General features: G+C 47.4%; 8 non-coding genes across 8 annotated transcripts; all 8 read left to right on the plus strand.

The window, feature by feature from the left end:
* Trnam-cau (transfer RNA methionine (anticodon CAU)) lies at positions 1-72 on the plus strand. Its single transcript has one exon. It is a non-coding gene; the product is annotated as a tRNA-Met (tRNA).
* Positions 73-249: 177 nt separating this feature from the next.
* On the plus strand, positions 250-321 carry Trnam-cau (transfer RNA methionine (anticodon CAU)). Its single transcript has one exon. It is a non-coding gene; the product is annotated as a tRNA-Met (tRNA).
* Positions 322-5,420: 5,099 nt separating this feature from the next.
* On the plus strand, positions 5,421-5,492 carry Trnam-cau (transfer RNA methionine (anticodon CAU)). The gene has a single exon. It is a non-coding gene; the product is annotated as a tRNA-Met (tRNA).
* Positions 5,493-5,670: 178 nt separating this feature from the next.
* Positions 5,671-5,742, plus strand: Trnam-cau (transfer RNA methionine (anticodon CAU)). The gene has a single exon. It is a non-coding gene; the product is annotated as a tRNA-Met (tRNA).
* A 1,173-nt stretch (positions 5,743-6,915) lies between these two features.
* Trnam-cau (transfer RNA methionine (anticodon CAU)) lies at positions 6,916-6,987 on the plus strand. The gene has a single exon. It is a non-coding gene; the product is annotated as a tRNA-Met (tRNA).
* Positions 6,988-13,824: 6,837 nt separating this feature from the next.
* Positions 13,825-13,896, plus strand: Trnam-cau (transfer RNA methionine (anticodon CAU)). The gene has a single exon. It is a non-coding gene; the product is annotated as a tRNA-Met (tRNA).
* Positions 13,897-14,073: 177 nt separating this feature from the next.
* On the plus strand, positions 14,074-14,145 carry Trnam-cau (transfer RNA methionine (anticodon CAU)). Its single transcript has one exon. It is a non-coding gene; the product is annotated as a tRNA-Met (tRNA).
* Positions 14,146-14,322: 177 nt separating this feature from the next.
* On the plus strand, positions 14,323-14,394 carry Trnam-cau (transfer RNA methionine (anticodon CAU)). The gene has a single exon. It is a non-coding gene; the product is annotated as a tRNA-Met (tRNA).
* The last annotated feature ends 1,710 nt before the right edge of the window (positions 14,395-16,104 follow it).

Here is a 16,104-nt window from a genome sequence, read left to right on the forward strand (position 1 = left end):
AGCAGAGTGGCGCAGTGGAAGCGTGCTGGGCCCATAACCCAGAGGTCCGTGGATCGAAACCACGCTCTGCTACATATATTTTTATTTTTCTCACATTTTACAGAAATTTCTAATCAGCGCGTTATTTCATGTCCGCGTGCAATATTGTATGCCGTGAATCGCTCTGATGCACGACGCCTCCTTTCCGCACTTTAAGAAGCTTGAATCGTTTATTACAAATGTGAGCAAATTTACACGCATTAACAGTAAAGCAGAGTGGCGCAGTGGAAGCGTGCTGGGCCCATAACCCAGAGGTCCGTGGATCGAAACCACGCTCTGCTACATATATTTTTATTTTTCTCACATTTTACAGAAATTTCTAATCAGCGCGTTATTTCATGTCCGCGTGCAATATTGTATGCCGTGAATCGCTCTGATGCACGACGCCTCCTTTCCGCACTTTAAGAAGCTTGAATCGTTTATTACAAATGTGAGCAAATTTACACGCATTAACAGTAAAGCAGAGTGGCGCAGTCACATTCCACTTCCGGTCACCGTTGTGTACGGTCGTGGGTAACATGCGCTCCGAAGGAGCGGATTCAGCGGCCCATTCAAGCCGCGGTAACAGGTCTTTTGCTTCAGTCGACCAGGACTATCAAGTTATTCTGCCTCAACTTCCCTCAGGTCAGGTTGTGATGAATACCATCTTTCTTCATGCGGATTTGCGGATGCGGCCATACCGCGTAGAAGACTTTCGTGACGCCATGGAACAGCTTGGTGCGCTCCCCGACGTTATCGCTTTGGGGGCGTACCGGATGAACCACGTTTGGGCCGTGACATTCAACAACGCTGAAGCCACAAAGAAAATGTTGTCTAACGGAGACATACAAGTCAAGAATCGCCGATGCCTTGTGGTTAACCCAAACGACCAAGGATTACGACTGAAGTTGCACTGGCTTCTTTATGGCGTCAGCGATGACGAAGTGCGTACGGCCTTGGCACCGTATGGAAAGGTTACAGAAGTCACGAAGGAAAAATGGCGTGTGCGCGGCATTACGGACAGAGCATCTACAACCCGCCAAGTCTCCATGAAACTTAAATCCGGCGTCACTATCGATGACCTACCTCACCAGTTGCGAGTAGGAAATGAACTCGCTCTGGTTGTTGTGCCAAACCGAGCACCATTATGCCTCCGTTGCAACACCACCGGTCACATCCGACGTGACTGTCGAGTGCCTCGCTGTTCGCAGTGTAGGCGCTTCGGTCACACCGACGCGGAATGCGTGACCACGTACGCAAGCATCACCGGAAAAGCAAAGAAAGACGTGGATACTGAGCTCATAATGGATGAGGCCGACGCCGAGGAAGCCGCTAGTGACATGCGAGATCAGACAGACTCGAAGGAAGCAAACGAGGCCGTCCCTACCGACGCGTGGAAGGGTGTTTTTCCTGACAACACCACACCCCAGACAAGCGAAGTCTCTTTGACCCGGGAAACGCAGGAGAAGGACGAAGGCAAGGTAGTGGAAGCAGTGTTGGCTGTGGAAGCGCAAGCGGACGCGCAAGTCATGGAAGTTGAATCTGGGGCTTCTGCCAAGAGACCGCGCGACGAAGCAGGCAACGAAGTGGTCAAGCCAAGTGAAAGCAGCGGTGACGAACCGCCCACCAAAACAATCATGAAGGCCGGCCCTCAAACGAGCAGACGACCTAGCTTCAAACCGAAGCACACCGTCCCTCCTGACCGCAAAATGGAGGGAACTATGCCCTCGTAACGAGGGACAACGCATAACCCAGCGACTCGCCCCGTTATGATTTCCAAGCACCCACCATGTTTTCAAGGCACCTAGCAGCTCAACCGCAGCGCTGTAGACCCGCGAACTGCTTGCTGGACGCGACGTTGCCCAGCGAAGCAACGATTCAACCGAATACCAGCGCTAAATATCGAGGTAATTTCCATGCGGACCACCTGTTTTCGGTTTAACCGTGCACTTAACCTTACGAAGCCCCTTCGTCTAGGCACTTTAAACGTTCGTGGTTTGGCAAGCAGGAGACGCCAATACCAAGTAAGCCGGCTTTTCCAAGAAAATAATTTAGATATAGTGGCAGTGCAAGAAACAAAGGTGGAAGGCCAGGAACAGACGGATCGCATGGTGCAGCCATTTAGAGCGCAGTATAATGTGTGCGTGTGCCATGCGGTTGGAACTTCGGGAGGCTGCGCTCTCTTCATTCGTAACAGCGCTGGTATTGTAGAGGAACAAGTGACTATATGTGGAGCTGGCCGATTTGTTATACTTTATTTTTGTTTTGCCGCCTTTAAGTGGCGCATAGTGTGTGTGTATGCTCCAAACGATGAATGTGCACGTAGAGCGCTTTTTGAACAGCTAGAAGAATACCTGAAGTGCGAGCGATACGTAATTTTGATGGGAGATTTTAATTGTGTGTGCAGACCACAAGATCGCGCAAAAAAACAGCAACGTAAAGATACAAGCGCGCAGTTTTTAAATGTACTTGTAAACGATTATGATTTGGAAGATGTCGGTAGTCTTTTATCGACGGGGAAAACATCCGTTTATACACACTATCAAGGTGAAAGTCATGCGCGATTAGACCGAGCGTACGTTGCTTTACAGCTTGTGCCACTGAGTCAGAGTTACGAAATTAAACACGTCTCATTTTCTGACCATAGTCTAGTAATGTTTAATTTAGGGGAAAAACGAAAAGAAACGAATTTTAACTGAGATCTTTGGAAATTTAATGCGAAACTGCTTGATGATGAATGTTTTGTGAGTGATATAAAAGATATAATTATTTCCTCAACGACAGCGCAGACCAATGACTGCATTGAAAGCTGGGAAATTCTCAAAACAAACGTTAAAATGAAAGCGATAGATAGGGCAACTGTATTGCGTCGCAAGGAAAAACAAGAAGAAAAAGAATTAATTAGCCAACTAGAATTTTTCATGCGTACAGAGTGTGAAAATGCTGGATCTTGCATGAAGCAGATAAAAGAAATAAAAAGTAAGCTCGAACTTATCGACCAAGAACGATATAAAGGAGCTATGGTACGAGCGCGGGCGGAACGATTGTGGAATGGGGAAACGCCCACTAAACGGGCGTTAAGTGACGAAAAGAGATACGCAACGAAAAAAGACATAGAAGCAATAATATATCAAAACGAGGAAACTTCCGAGCCTACCATGATAGAGCAAGCATTCGTAGCTCATTATCGCGAACTGCTTGGAAGCAAGAAAAAACTAGAAGAAGGATTTGAGCGAGACTTCCTTAATCTCATGCCACGTTTAGAAGAAGACATTAAAGCAAACCTTGAATTACCAATTTCATTACGAGAGATTCAAGATGCCATCGATGGACTAGGTGCAGGAAAAGCTCCCGGGCGAGATGGCTTAGGAGCGGCCTTCTACAAGGCTTTCAAACATCAGCTTAGCCAGATTACTACATTGTGTTTTCGAGGAAATGTATACAACACAGCGAACGCCACCATCTTTCCGAACATCTCATATTGTGCTAATCCCTAAGTGCGAAGACCCGGTTAAACTGTTGTCAGTAAAATCATACAGGCCAATAAGCCTTACAAACTGCGACTACAAAATCTTTACAAAAGTGCTAGCGAAAAGACTTCAAAGTGTCGTAACACAGCTAGTGGGACCACATCAAACATGGGGCATCAAGGGCCGAACAATTTCCACGAATACGCATGTAGCTCGGTGTGTGCTTGAGTGCTGCGATGCCCTCTCCAGTCGGGTTGCAGTGCTGCAACTGGACTTGGAGAAAGCGTTTGACAATGTATCCCATGAAGTACTCTTTTCATTATTAGAATACGTTAATGTCGGCAGAGTGATATTAAATGGAGTTAAAATGGCCTACTCAGAGTGCAGCACGCGGATCATTATAAACAAAAAGTTAAGTGAACCAATCCAACTTCTCTCCAGTGTTCGGCAAGGATGTGCAAACTCATCATTACTTTTTGATCTCTATTTGGAATTATGCTTGAGCCTAATTAATAGCCAAAAAGTTCGCGGTTTTCTGCTTGAAGCGACAGAAGTCAAGGTACTCGCATACGCTGATGACATTGCTGTCTTTTGTCAGGACCAGGAAAGCATCAAAGAGGTGGTTAGGCTGACGGGTAACTTTTGTAAGGAAGCCGGATGCAAGATTAATTGGGAGAAGACCATAGGATTTTGGCATGGCGAGTGGAGCGAAAAACCTGAATTATTCGCTGGCGTACAATGGACAGCAATGCCAACAACGTACTTAGGTGCTCCTCTACAATGTTATGACAATCCCGAACAATATTGGAAAGAAGAAACAGAGCGGGTGAAAGATAAGATACTGGGATGGCAGGGTCGGAATCTGTCAGTGTTTGCACGTGCGACTACTTGTAATCTCTTTTTAGTTGCCAAGTTATGGTATGTGTTGCAAGTGTTGTTCATGTCCCGGGCTAACCTACAACAAATTCACAGAGTTTTTTCAGTGTTTATTTGGGGAGGGAGTTGGGAAAGAACTAGTCGCACTAATCTGTTTTTGTCCGTGAAGAAAGGTGGGCTTGGTCTGACGCACCTCTGTATCAGACAAATTGTGTCACGTTTTATGTTTTTAAGAGATCAGAGTGACCCATTTTTGCGCACGGTGATACAAGTTGGCCTGCACAATGCACTACCTGAATTCATTGTTTGTACAAACAAGACCGCGTTACGCGGTATAAGAGGTTACTGGCACGAAGTTGTTGCTGCTTTTCGCATACTTAAGGTGCGTTTTTCGTTTGAATATTTAAGTACAGTGAAAAGAAAAAACCTGTACAGAGATTTATTGGATGTTATGTTGCCTGTTCCCTTGTACAGAAGCATATACACTGGAGGTGCTGGACAAGACGTCTTAAAACGAGTCAAAGGAATGCCGATAAAACCCCATGTAAAATCATTCTTTTTCAAGCTACATACAAACACTTTACCGGTAAAAACGTGGCTACAAGACAAAGGAATCTTCGTACCGTGGACAGTCAACTGCATATTATGCAAAAAACCAGAAACTATGGAACATGTATTTATCGATTGCTGGGATCCAATATTTCATTAGGACATCCTTCAGCGAACTATTAAAAAGGAACTGCCGATTACGCCACATGGAATCTGATTTTTACCAGTTGAGAATGATGGAGACTTTCCTTGCGACATGATAATGGTTCTGAGCCTCCATAGTATATGGAAAACTAGAATGGCAGTAAGACATGCTGACGTTAACCCTCACACTGTAAGGGAAAATTTTATTGAACCTGTAGTGTATATGAGAGAGATTTACCGTGCACAGCCACAGCCACCTGATTGGGTGGGACTGTTTGATGAGTTGATCGCTTTCAAAAAGTTTTGAAACCTTCTGTGTTGTTCCCTTCTGTATCATGTAAACAGGCAATAAAGAAAAAAAAAAGCAGAGTGGCGCAGTGGAAGCGTGCTGGGCCCATAACCCAGAGGTCCGTGGATCGAAACCACGCTCTGCTACATATATTTTTTATTTTTCTCACATTTTACAGAAATTTCTCATCAGCGCGTTATTTCATGTCCGCGTGCAATATTGTATGCCGTGAATCGCTCTGATGCACGACGCCTCCTTTCCGCGCTTTAAGAAGCTTAAATCGTTTATTACAAATGTGAGCGAATTTACACGCATTAACAGTAAAGCAGAGTGGCGCAGTGGAAGCGTGCTGGGCCCATAACCCAGAGGTCCGTGGATCGAAACCACGCTCTGCTACATATATTTTTATTTTTCTCACATTTTACAGAAATTTCTAATCAGCGCGTTATTTCATGTCCGCGTGCAATATTGTATGCCGTGAATCGCTCTGATGCACGACGCCTCCTTTCCGCGCTTTAAGAAGCTTAAATCGTTTATTACAAATGTGAGCGAATTTACACGCATTAACAGTAAAGCAGAGTGGCGCAGTGGAAGCATGAAGGGCCCATAGCCCAGACGTCCGTGGATCGAAACCATGCTCTGCTACATATATTTTTATTTTTCTCACATTTTACAGAAATTTCTAATCAGCGCGTTAATTTATGTCCGCGTGCAATATTGTATGCCGTGAATCGCTCTGATGCACGACGCCTCCTTTCCGCGCTTTAAGAAGCTTAAATCGTTTATTAGAAATGTGAGCGAATTTACACGCATTAACAGTAAAGCAGAGTGGCGCAGTGGAAGCATGAAGGGCCCATAGCCCAGACGTCCGTGGATCGAAACCATGCTCTGCTACATATATTTTTATTTTTCTCACATTTTACAGAAATTTCTAATCAGCGCGTTATTTCATGTCCGCGTGCAATATTGTATGCCGTGAATCGCTCTGATGCACGACGCCTCCTTTCCGCGCTTTAAGAAGCTTAAATCGTTTATTACAAATTTGAGCGAATTTACACGCATTAACAGTAAAGCAGAGTGGCGCAGTGGAAGCGTGCTGGGCCCATAACCCAGAGGTCCGTGGATAGAAACCACGCTCTGCTACATATATTTTTATTTTTCTCACATTTTACAGAAATTTCTCATCAGCGCGTTATTTCATGTCCGCGTGCAATATTGTATGCCGTGAATCGCACTCATGCAAGACGCCTGCTTTCCGCACTTTAAGAAGCTTGAATCGTTTATTACAAATGTGAGCGAATTTACACGCATTAACAGTAAAGCAGAGTGGTGCAGTGGAAGCGTGCTGGGCCCATAACCCAGAGGTCCGTGGATCGAAACCGCGCTCTGCTACATATATTTTTATTTTTCTCACATTTTACAGAAATTTCTAATCAGCGCGTTATTTCATGTCCGCGTGCAATACTGTATGCCGTGAATCGCACTCATGCAAGACGCCTCCTTTCCGCGCTTTAAGAAGCTTAAATCGTTTATTACAAATGTGAGCGAATTTACACGCATTAACAGTAAAGCAGAGTGGCGCAGTGGAAGCGTGCTGGGCCCATAACCCAGAGGTCCGTGGATCGAAACCACGCTCTGCTACATATATTTTTATTTTTCTCACATTTTACAGAAATTTCTAATCAGCGCGTTATTTCATGTCCGCGTGCAATATTGTATGCCGTGAATCGCACTCATGCAAGACGCCTCCTTTCCGCACTTTAAGAAGCTTGAATCGTTTATTACAAATGTGAGCAAATTTACACTCGTTAACAGTAAAGCAGAGTGGCGCGGGATTCTATTTCCGGCTGTCGAGCGATACGGTCACGGAATGTCGCGCTGCGTCGGAGCGGTATCAGCGGCCCCAGCGGGTCGCGGGAACAGGTTTTTTGCTGCTTCTGAAGATTACCAAGTTCTTCTGCCGAACCTGCCAACAGGAAAAATTGTGCTAAACACAGTGTTTATGCATGCTGACGTTACTGCTAGACCCTACAGAGTGGAAGACTTCAGGGACACATTGCTTCATCTTGGTGTGCTGGCCGACGTTATCACGTTAGGGGCGTACCAGATGAACCACGTCTGGGCTATCACCCTCAAGGACGCTGCGGCTACGGAGAAACTACTTGCTGCGAAGGACGTGAAGGTTAAAGAACACAAGTGCCTGATAGTTGACCCTAATGACCGAGGTATTCGCTTCAAGATTCACTGGCTGCTCCACGGTGTTGCTGACGAGGATGTGCGTGCCGCGCTATCGCCGTACGGGAAGGTGGTCGACGTGTCAAGAGAAAAGTGGCGTGCGCATGGCGTTCTCGACAAGGGCTCTACGACCCGTACGGTTACCTTGAAGTTGGGGCCGGGTTTCAAGATCGACGACATACCGCACCAAATCAAGGTGGCCGGTGAACCTGCGCTAATTGTTGTACCAGGCAGGGCCCCACTTTGCCTCCGTTGCAAATCTAGTGGGCATATACGCAGAGACTGCCAGGTGCCACGTTGTGCGCTTTGCCGACGGTATGGCCATGAGGACTCCCAATGTGCGAAAAGCTACGCAAGTGCTGCAGGATCCTTGAGGGGTGATGACACGTCAGAGCACCTCATGGACGAAGCTGATGCCGAAGAAACGGCGGGAGGTCAAACCTCAAGCATCGAGGCGTCTTCTGGGCCGACCACGGTAGACGGGGCAGACAACAGCAAGTCTTCCGAAGAAGAGTTCCTACCCCTCTCCCAAGGTACGGATGTGAAAGCTGAGCCTAACAAGAACACCGAGGACGCTACCGAAGACGCCGAGGCGGACAAGTCCACGTGTATGGACGTCACAGAAGCACCAAGCTCTGGTGTGGCAGCAAAGCGGGCTCACGAGGATACCAACGAGACAACGGCGAACACCGACGGCGAAGGGCAACCACCAACCAAGGCGGCTATCGTTCGGCGGCCCTCACTGAGACCTCGACTGAACGTGGCCACCGGTAAAAGTGTGGCGGCAACGCCGCCTACAGCGCCAACGTAGCGTAAGATCAGCCATGGCACGACGCCCTGGCATGCGGCTTTTTGCTGAGAGAACCACCACGATTCCCAGCCTTTCTTCATAGTCACTATGGCTTCTATTCCTAAATCGCTACGTATCGCGACGATTAACGTCCGAGGGCTTGCGTCTAAACGAAAACAGAGGCAGCTGTACCGATTGGTGACCGAGTTTGACCTCGACATTGTGGCGGTACAGGAAACTAAAGTTGATGGTGAAGTAGAGACTGGGAACATGGTTCGACGTTTTACGTTGTCTTATGACGCTGTGGTTAGCCATGCTGTAGGGACGTCAGCAGGTTGTTGCCTTCTTTTGCGCCATAGCTTGGGCTTATCAATACAAGCGACATTAAAGGGCAACTCCGGCGATTTTTCGGTGTCAACGGATGTCGATGAAATTCGCTGGGTCTGTTCCTCTGAATACCTCCGCCATGCCCTAAAAAAATCAGGCTTGAGAGTTGCACAGATTTTTTACAAATGAATTTAATTTAATGCCTCGAGCACCCTACCTTACCTCCTCCTCAGTTATAGGCCACATTGTGCATGACGTCAGGAATGGTCCACGCAGAGCATGCCGGGATCATGCAGACGACAGCGACGAGAGCGTGCAGGAGTCGACGATCGTGAGCTAGTGCTTGGTGTGAGATGTTGCTGTCGCGAGAAGTTGCATTCCCTGTGGACGGGCAAGTGATGCGGGGTGGCAAGTGGTGTTGCGTTGTTGGCTGCACGAACTTCAGCCGTCGCCATCCGCAAACACAGTTTGAGCCGATGCCGATCGCGTTCAGCCGAGGTTAAGCCTATCACAGTGGCCGAGTTCGTGAGTCTGCTGCTGGCGGACCAGACCCACTGATATGAAGCTAATTAAGCTATTAGGATGAGGAAAGCTGCTTCTGTAGTTCAGTTTTGACCATACGGATTTGAAATAAACCATTCCTCATTTCGTACAGTGCACACGCAAAAAGATAGGAGCGACAACACGACGCGCAATCAACATCCGTATACGTTGCCGTTCTCGAATGCCGCCAGTCGCATTTGCCGGCGCTTCCCTAAATGAAATGTGACTACGCAAATTCCTGGGTGTATTATTACCTATTGTTATGCTGACTCAATATTTAGCTTACGAGGTGCACTGTTTGCCTCGTATCCCAAATGGGCACCAAGCGGAGGCCCCTTCGATACAGCATGCGTAAACAACCGTCTCGTTCAGCTGCCAACGATGTCATACTTCGTGACATCGGCGTTTCCGCGAGAAAACTATACATTCTCTAAATGAACGATCATACGCTCAATGTTCTAATCTATGTCTACTTTACGGAACACTAATTGTGCGCATGAAGAGAATACGAAGAATGATAAGCCGGCTGCACAACGCTTCCCTACTACGGTCTCCCGCTCGCTGTTTCCGAAGGTGTGTGGTCGCACGTATCAGCGCGACACAGAGTGATGTACCGGTGCTTACACGCACAAAATCAACGTGTTTTGATATGTTCTGACATTAATTGATTACGCCGATGAGCGGCTATCTCAAGCGAACGACGTACGAGTGGTCGCTGTACCTGCCGATGTAAACAAATGCACCGGTCGGTGCTTTGGACTGTCAGCGGCGTTCTTGTGGGATACAAATGCGGGAAGTCGTGCTCCACATCTTACAGTCAGCATGCGAAGCGGTTCCCCGAGAGGGGTAAAACACCTTAAATAGCAAGCAGCGCGTATATCAGTGGTTAGGGCTATCCCTTGGTCTTCATGTCGCAGCGCGATATGTTGCGCATGAGTGGAGGCTCTAGTGGTGGAGGACGGCGATTCGTGGCTATTGAATTCGTCTGAATCTTAACTGTCACTGTTTGACAGATCCGAATAGGTGGTGCAGCTTGCAATGTAGCCCGAAGGTCTCCGAAAGTCCGGCGCGGTCGCGAATAAGCTGAGCGTCTGCTCTTCGCCGGTTTCGTCGCCCCGCGGGCGAGACCGGCATGCGTTGCGCGCCTTCCCCGCTGGGGATCCATTCGTGACGTCACATGCAGAGGTTCGCTCGGCTGCTTGCTTAGGTTTCGGTTTCGTTTTCGCACTTTTTTGCTCGTTTAAAATTATTTTCGAATTTGCGGAACAATTCTCCTATCAGGTACGTCACAGGAGGGCCTCGGGAAGCTAAATATTTTATTAGCTCGACATGGTCAAAAAATCGCCGGAGTTGCCCTTTAAGTTGTGACTCAGGGAGGCTCATCATCTGCGATTTTCTTTTTGCCGCTAAGGAGTGGCGTATGATTTGTGTGTATGCACCTAACAATGCGGAAGAGAGGCGAACCTTTTTCGAGCGTGTTAATCAATACTGTGACTGCCAGAAACTTGTCATTATTGCTGGTGATTTCAACTGTGTGCTTTCTGCAGCAGATAAAACTAGCAGACGAGATTTTAATGACATAAGCACTGTTATTCTTAGAGAAATTGTGAATGATGGTGGTATGGAAGATGTAGGGCAATGTTTGGAAGGTACGCGAACCGTCCAATTTACTCATTTTCAAGGATCGAGTCATGCCCGATTGGATAGAATATATGCGTCTTTGGATATTATACCTTTGTGTCAACAGTATCATGTTACGCCAGTCTCCTTTAGTGATCACTGCTTAGTTTATTTTACTATAGCAAGTCGAGAAGACTCAAGGAATAATTTTAATTGGCAGTTATGGAAACTGAATTGTAAGCTGATGAATGACAATGTTTTTGTGAAGCAAGTAACTGATTTATTTAAAAAACTCAAGGAAAACAACAAAATTCCTTGGGGAGAAAGATGGGAATTATTAAAGAATCAGGTTAAAATAAAAGCACTGGAACGTTCAAGTGCAGTAGCTAGAGAAGCAAGGTTTCAAGAAAAAACACTACGCACGAACCTTCAACTGCTACTTAATCAAGAATCGCTCAGACCGGGTGAATTTATGGACGATATACGAGTGGTGAAGCGCAAGCTGGAGCTTATCGATACCGAACGGTACCGTGGTGCCTTAATACGCGCAAGAGCTGAAAGGCTGATAAGCGGAGAATCGCCGACGAAAAGAGCGTTGGGGGCGGAAAAGTGGCATGCGCGAAGGCAGCAAATAGTAGAAATTGAACGTGCAGGTGTGATCACTAAGGATACTGACGAAATTGTTAGAACGTTTTCGGAGTACTATCGTGCGTTGTTTGCTCGCAGCGTAGTTGATATCGACCTTTTCAAACGTGAGTTTGTTTCCTTGATGTCACGGTTGGACGATGTGACAAGAGAAGCTTTGGAGCAGCCCATCACAAATGAAGAGGTGGATTTTGCGATAGAAAACATGAACTTAGGGAAATCGCCGGGTCCAGACGGCCTTGGTGCAGCGTTTTATAAAACATTTAAGGGAACAGTCTCTCCAATTCTAACGCGTATTTATAACGAAGCTTACGAGCTTAAGTCGCTACCTCCATCTTTTGTTACTGCGCATACGATTCTTATACCTAAATCTGATGATACAGTAAAATTACGAAATGTAACTGCCTATCGACCCATTAGCTTGACAAACAGTGATTATAAAATCTTCATGAAAGTGTTAGCTAAGAGATTACAAACTATTATCTCGGAAATTGTAGGGAAGCATCAGACATGCGGCATTAAAGGGCGCTCCATCACTACGAACACTCACGTGGCACGTTCTATTCTAGAATGTTGTGATGTTACGGGTACTGGAGTAGCCATGCTACAGATAGACTTCGAGAAGGCGTTTGATAGGGTTCCCCATGACGCTCTCTTGTGTGTACTAGACCATGTAAATGTAGGCCATGTTATTAGAGAAGGCGTCGCGATGGCGTACAGCTCGTGCACGACGCAGTTAATAGTGAATAAAGTGGTTGGTGAGCGCATACCAGTGCTACAATCTCTGCGCCAGGGGTGCCCAATATCAGCATTGCTGTTTTGTTTGTACATCGAATCCTTTTGTCTACATGTTATTGCAAACGAGCATATACGTGGGTTCAAACTGCAACAGGTAGAAGTGAGGTTGCTGGCCTATGCTGACGACATTGCCGCTTTTTGTACGGATTATGACAGTGTTCTGCATGTTATTAAAACTGTGGAAAGTTTTTGTCTTTCAAGTGGAAGCTGCGTGAACTGGGGAAAGTCTCTGGGGTTTTGGCACGGCTATTGGCCGTCTAAGCCAGGCACTTTCGCGAATTTAAGATTCGTGACCACTCCTGTTAAATATTTGGGAGTGCCCTTAGAAAATTATCAGGACAGCGAACCTTACTGGCGCAACGAAATTGGCAACTTACGCGAGAAAACCAATAACTGGAATGGCTGGAATCTGTCAGTCTTTGCAAGAGCGACAGTATGCAACTTATTTTTTATAAGTAAGTTGTGGTATGTAATGCAAGTGATACATTGTTCAAGAATGAATGTCCAGAAACTTCACAGAATATTTGCAGTGTTCGTTTGGGGCTCCTCATGGGAGCGAACAAGCAGAACCAATTTGTTTAGGCGAGTCCCTGGTGGCGGGTTGGCGTTAGGCCATTTGTATCTACGTCAAATAGTTAATCGGTTTATGTTCTTCAGAGACGTAAAAGATACCTTCCTTCGAACATTGTGCCAGGTTCGGTTGGGTAATGCCCTACCAGATCTTGTTGTCTCAACGGATCGCATCCACGGATGCATTCGGGGTTATTTGAAAGAGGTTGTCATGTCCACCCGTTTTTTGTGTGTGCGGTTTTCTACAAACTACTTAAGTGATGTGGGTCGGAAAAAGTTATACAGAGACCTGTGTGATGTGGTGTTACCTGTGCCGCTATATAGATCTTTGTACAGTACCTCAAGAGGAAAGGATGTGCTTAAGCGTGTCAAGAAAATGATGGTACCACCAGGCGTCAAAACATTTTTCTTTCGTTTACACACCGGGACACTGACCGTCAAGACATGGATGGCAGAAAGGGGACTTTTTGTGCCCTGGGGAGTACACTGCCAAATTTGTAAGCGAGACGAAACTATTGACCATGTGTTTTTAGAGTGTTGGGACGCGGTATTCCTGTGGGACATTCTACAGAGGACCCTTAAGAAAGATTTTCCGCTGCACCCTCAAGGAATCCGATTCTTGGCTATCGATAACGAAGATGGAGTACCTTATGATTTAATTATGCTCATTGTATTGCACAGTGTCTGGAGATGTCGCATGGCCGTCCGAAATGCAGATGTTGACGCCAGAGCAGCTCGCCAATACTTCAAAGAAAGCATTCACAGATATGTAGAAGAACAGAAAGCACGAATACCTGTGCCACACTGGCTGCCTTGTGTAGAATTGCTTTTGAATATGAAATTTATTTAGAATTACTTTCTCCAAGACAGGAGAAACCTTTTAGCATTTGACTATTTTTATGTATTTCAGTACTGTATTTCTTGTAACTGGCAATAAAGGAAACAAAAAAAGCAGAGTGGCGCAGTGGAAGCGTGCTGGGCCCATAACCCAGAGGTCCGTGGATCGAAACCACGCTCTGCTACATATATTTTTATTTTTCTCACATTTTACAGAAATTTCTAATCCGCGCGTTATTTCATGTCCGCGTGCAATATTGTATGCCGTGAATCGCACTCATGCACGACGCCTCCTTTCCGCGCTTTAAGAAACTTAAATCGTTTATCACAAATGTGAGCAAATTTACATGCATTAACATTAAAGCAGAGTGGCGCAGTGGAAGCGTGCTGGGCCCATAACCCAGAGGTCCGTGGATCGAAACCACGCTCTGCTACATATATTTTTATTTTTCTCACATTTTACAGAAATTTCTAATCAGCGCGTTATTTCATGTCCGCGTGCAATATTGTATGCCGTGAATCGCTCTGATGCACGACGCCTCCTTTCCGCGCTTTAAGAAGCTTAAATCGTTTATTACAAATGTGAGCGAATTTACACGCATTAACAGTAAAGCAGAGTGGCGCAGTGGAAGCGTGCTGGGCCCATAACCCAGAGGTCCGTGGATCGAAACCACGCTCTGCTACATATATTTTTCTCACATTTTACAGAAATTTCTAATCAGCGCGTTATTTCATGTCCGCGTGCAATATTGTATGCCGTGAATCGCTCTGATGCACGACGCCTCCTTTCCGCGCTTTAAGAAGCTTAAATCGTTTATTACAAATGTGAGCGAATTTACACGCATTAACAGTAAAGCAGAGTGGCGCAGTGGAAGCGTGCTGGGCCCATAACCCAGAGGTCCGTGGATCGAAACCACACTCTGCTACATATATTTTTATTTTTCTCACATTTTACAGAAATTTCTAATCAGCGCGTTATTTCATGTCCGCGTGCAATATTGTATGCCGTGAATCGGACTCATGCACGACGCCTCCTTTCCGCGCTTTAAGAAGCTTAAATCGTTTATTACAAAAGTGAGCGAATTTACACGCATTTAGAGTAAAGCAGAGTGGCGCATTCTGCTTCCGGCCACCGAGCGTGACGGATCGTCGAATCATGGCCTCTTCAGGGGCAGCGACAGCGGTCACTTTTGGCCGCGGAAACAGGCGCAACGATGAAGATATCGAATATCCGTTTATTCTGCCTCAACTGCCCCAAGGACGATTGGCGATTATTACCGTGTTTTTGCACGGTGATGTGCGTGCGAGACCTTACAAGGTCGAAGATTTCAGGGACGCCCTGCTGCCGACGGGTTTGCTGCCTGAGGTGCTATGCATAGGGGCGTACCAGATTAACCACGTCTGGGCGGTGACCCTCAAGGATGCGACCGCCACAAAACGACTGTTGGCCCTCAAGGAACTACAAGTAAAGGGACGACGGTGCGTCATCGTTGACCCGCAGGACCAGCAGGTGAAGCTTCGGCTTCACTGGCTGCTGTACGGCGTCGCCGACGAGGACGTCCGCACGGCGTTCGCAGCTTTCGGCAAGGTCGAGGAAGTGAGCCGGGAGAGGTGGCGTGTCCAAGGCATGGGAGAAAAGACGTCAACCACAAGGACCGTGCTGCTGAAGCTGAAAAGTGGAGTCAAGGTGGAGGACCTCCCTCACCAGGTCCGCGTCGGCGGTGAGTTGGCCCTGGTGGTTGTTCCCGGTCGCCCCATGCAGTGCTTGCGCTGCCAAGGCACGGGACACGTCCGCCGGGAGTGCAAAGTCCCCCGCTGTTCACGGTGCAGACGATTCGGCCACGTCGACGCTGACTGTGTGAAATCCTACGCCGCCGTGACAGGGCCAGCTGCGAATGACGTTGCGGCAGAGCACGTCATGGACGTTGTGGAGGCGGAGGACGCTGCCAAAGGAGCTGGAGACCTGGTGCCGTCACCGACAAGCAATGATACGCCGAACGAGGGTGCAGACGACAAGTTGGCCGAGGCTGCTGAGAAGCCGAGTTTGCCGGAACAGCTCCCGACTGCACAGGTCCAGGCGACCGGAGGCGTTGGTGAATACGCGGCCGATGACGACGAAACAGCAATGCAGCAGGACAAGGCCGTCATCGACGGCGACCGGACAACGACCCTTGGTGCCCCAGTCAAGCGCTCCCACGAGGAGACCAAGGACAGGGACGAGAGTGCAACCAACACCAGTGAGGGACCGCCGACCAAGACGCCGCTGGGAAGGCGGATGGGCTTCAAGCCAAAACCGAACTTTCCTCCTGAGAGAACACCTGGTGACAAAGCACCGGCCACTAACGCCGCCGGGAAGCCTGAGGGTTCCGGAGGCGACTAGCCGAGGGCTAGTC

This window comes from Dermacentor silvarum, chromosome 1, assembly GCF_013339745.2.
Source record: "Dermacentor silvarum isolate Dsil-2018 chromosome 1, BIME_Dsil_1.4, whole genome shotgun sequence".
Taxonomy (NCBI): domain Eukaryota; kingdom Metazoa; phylum Arthropoda; class Arachnida; order Ixodida; family Ixodidae; genus Dermacentor; species Dermacentor silvarum.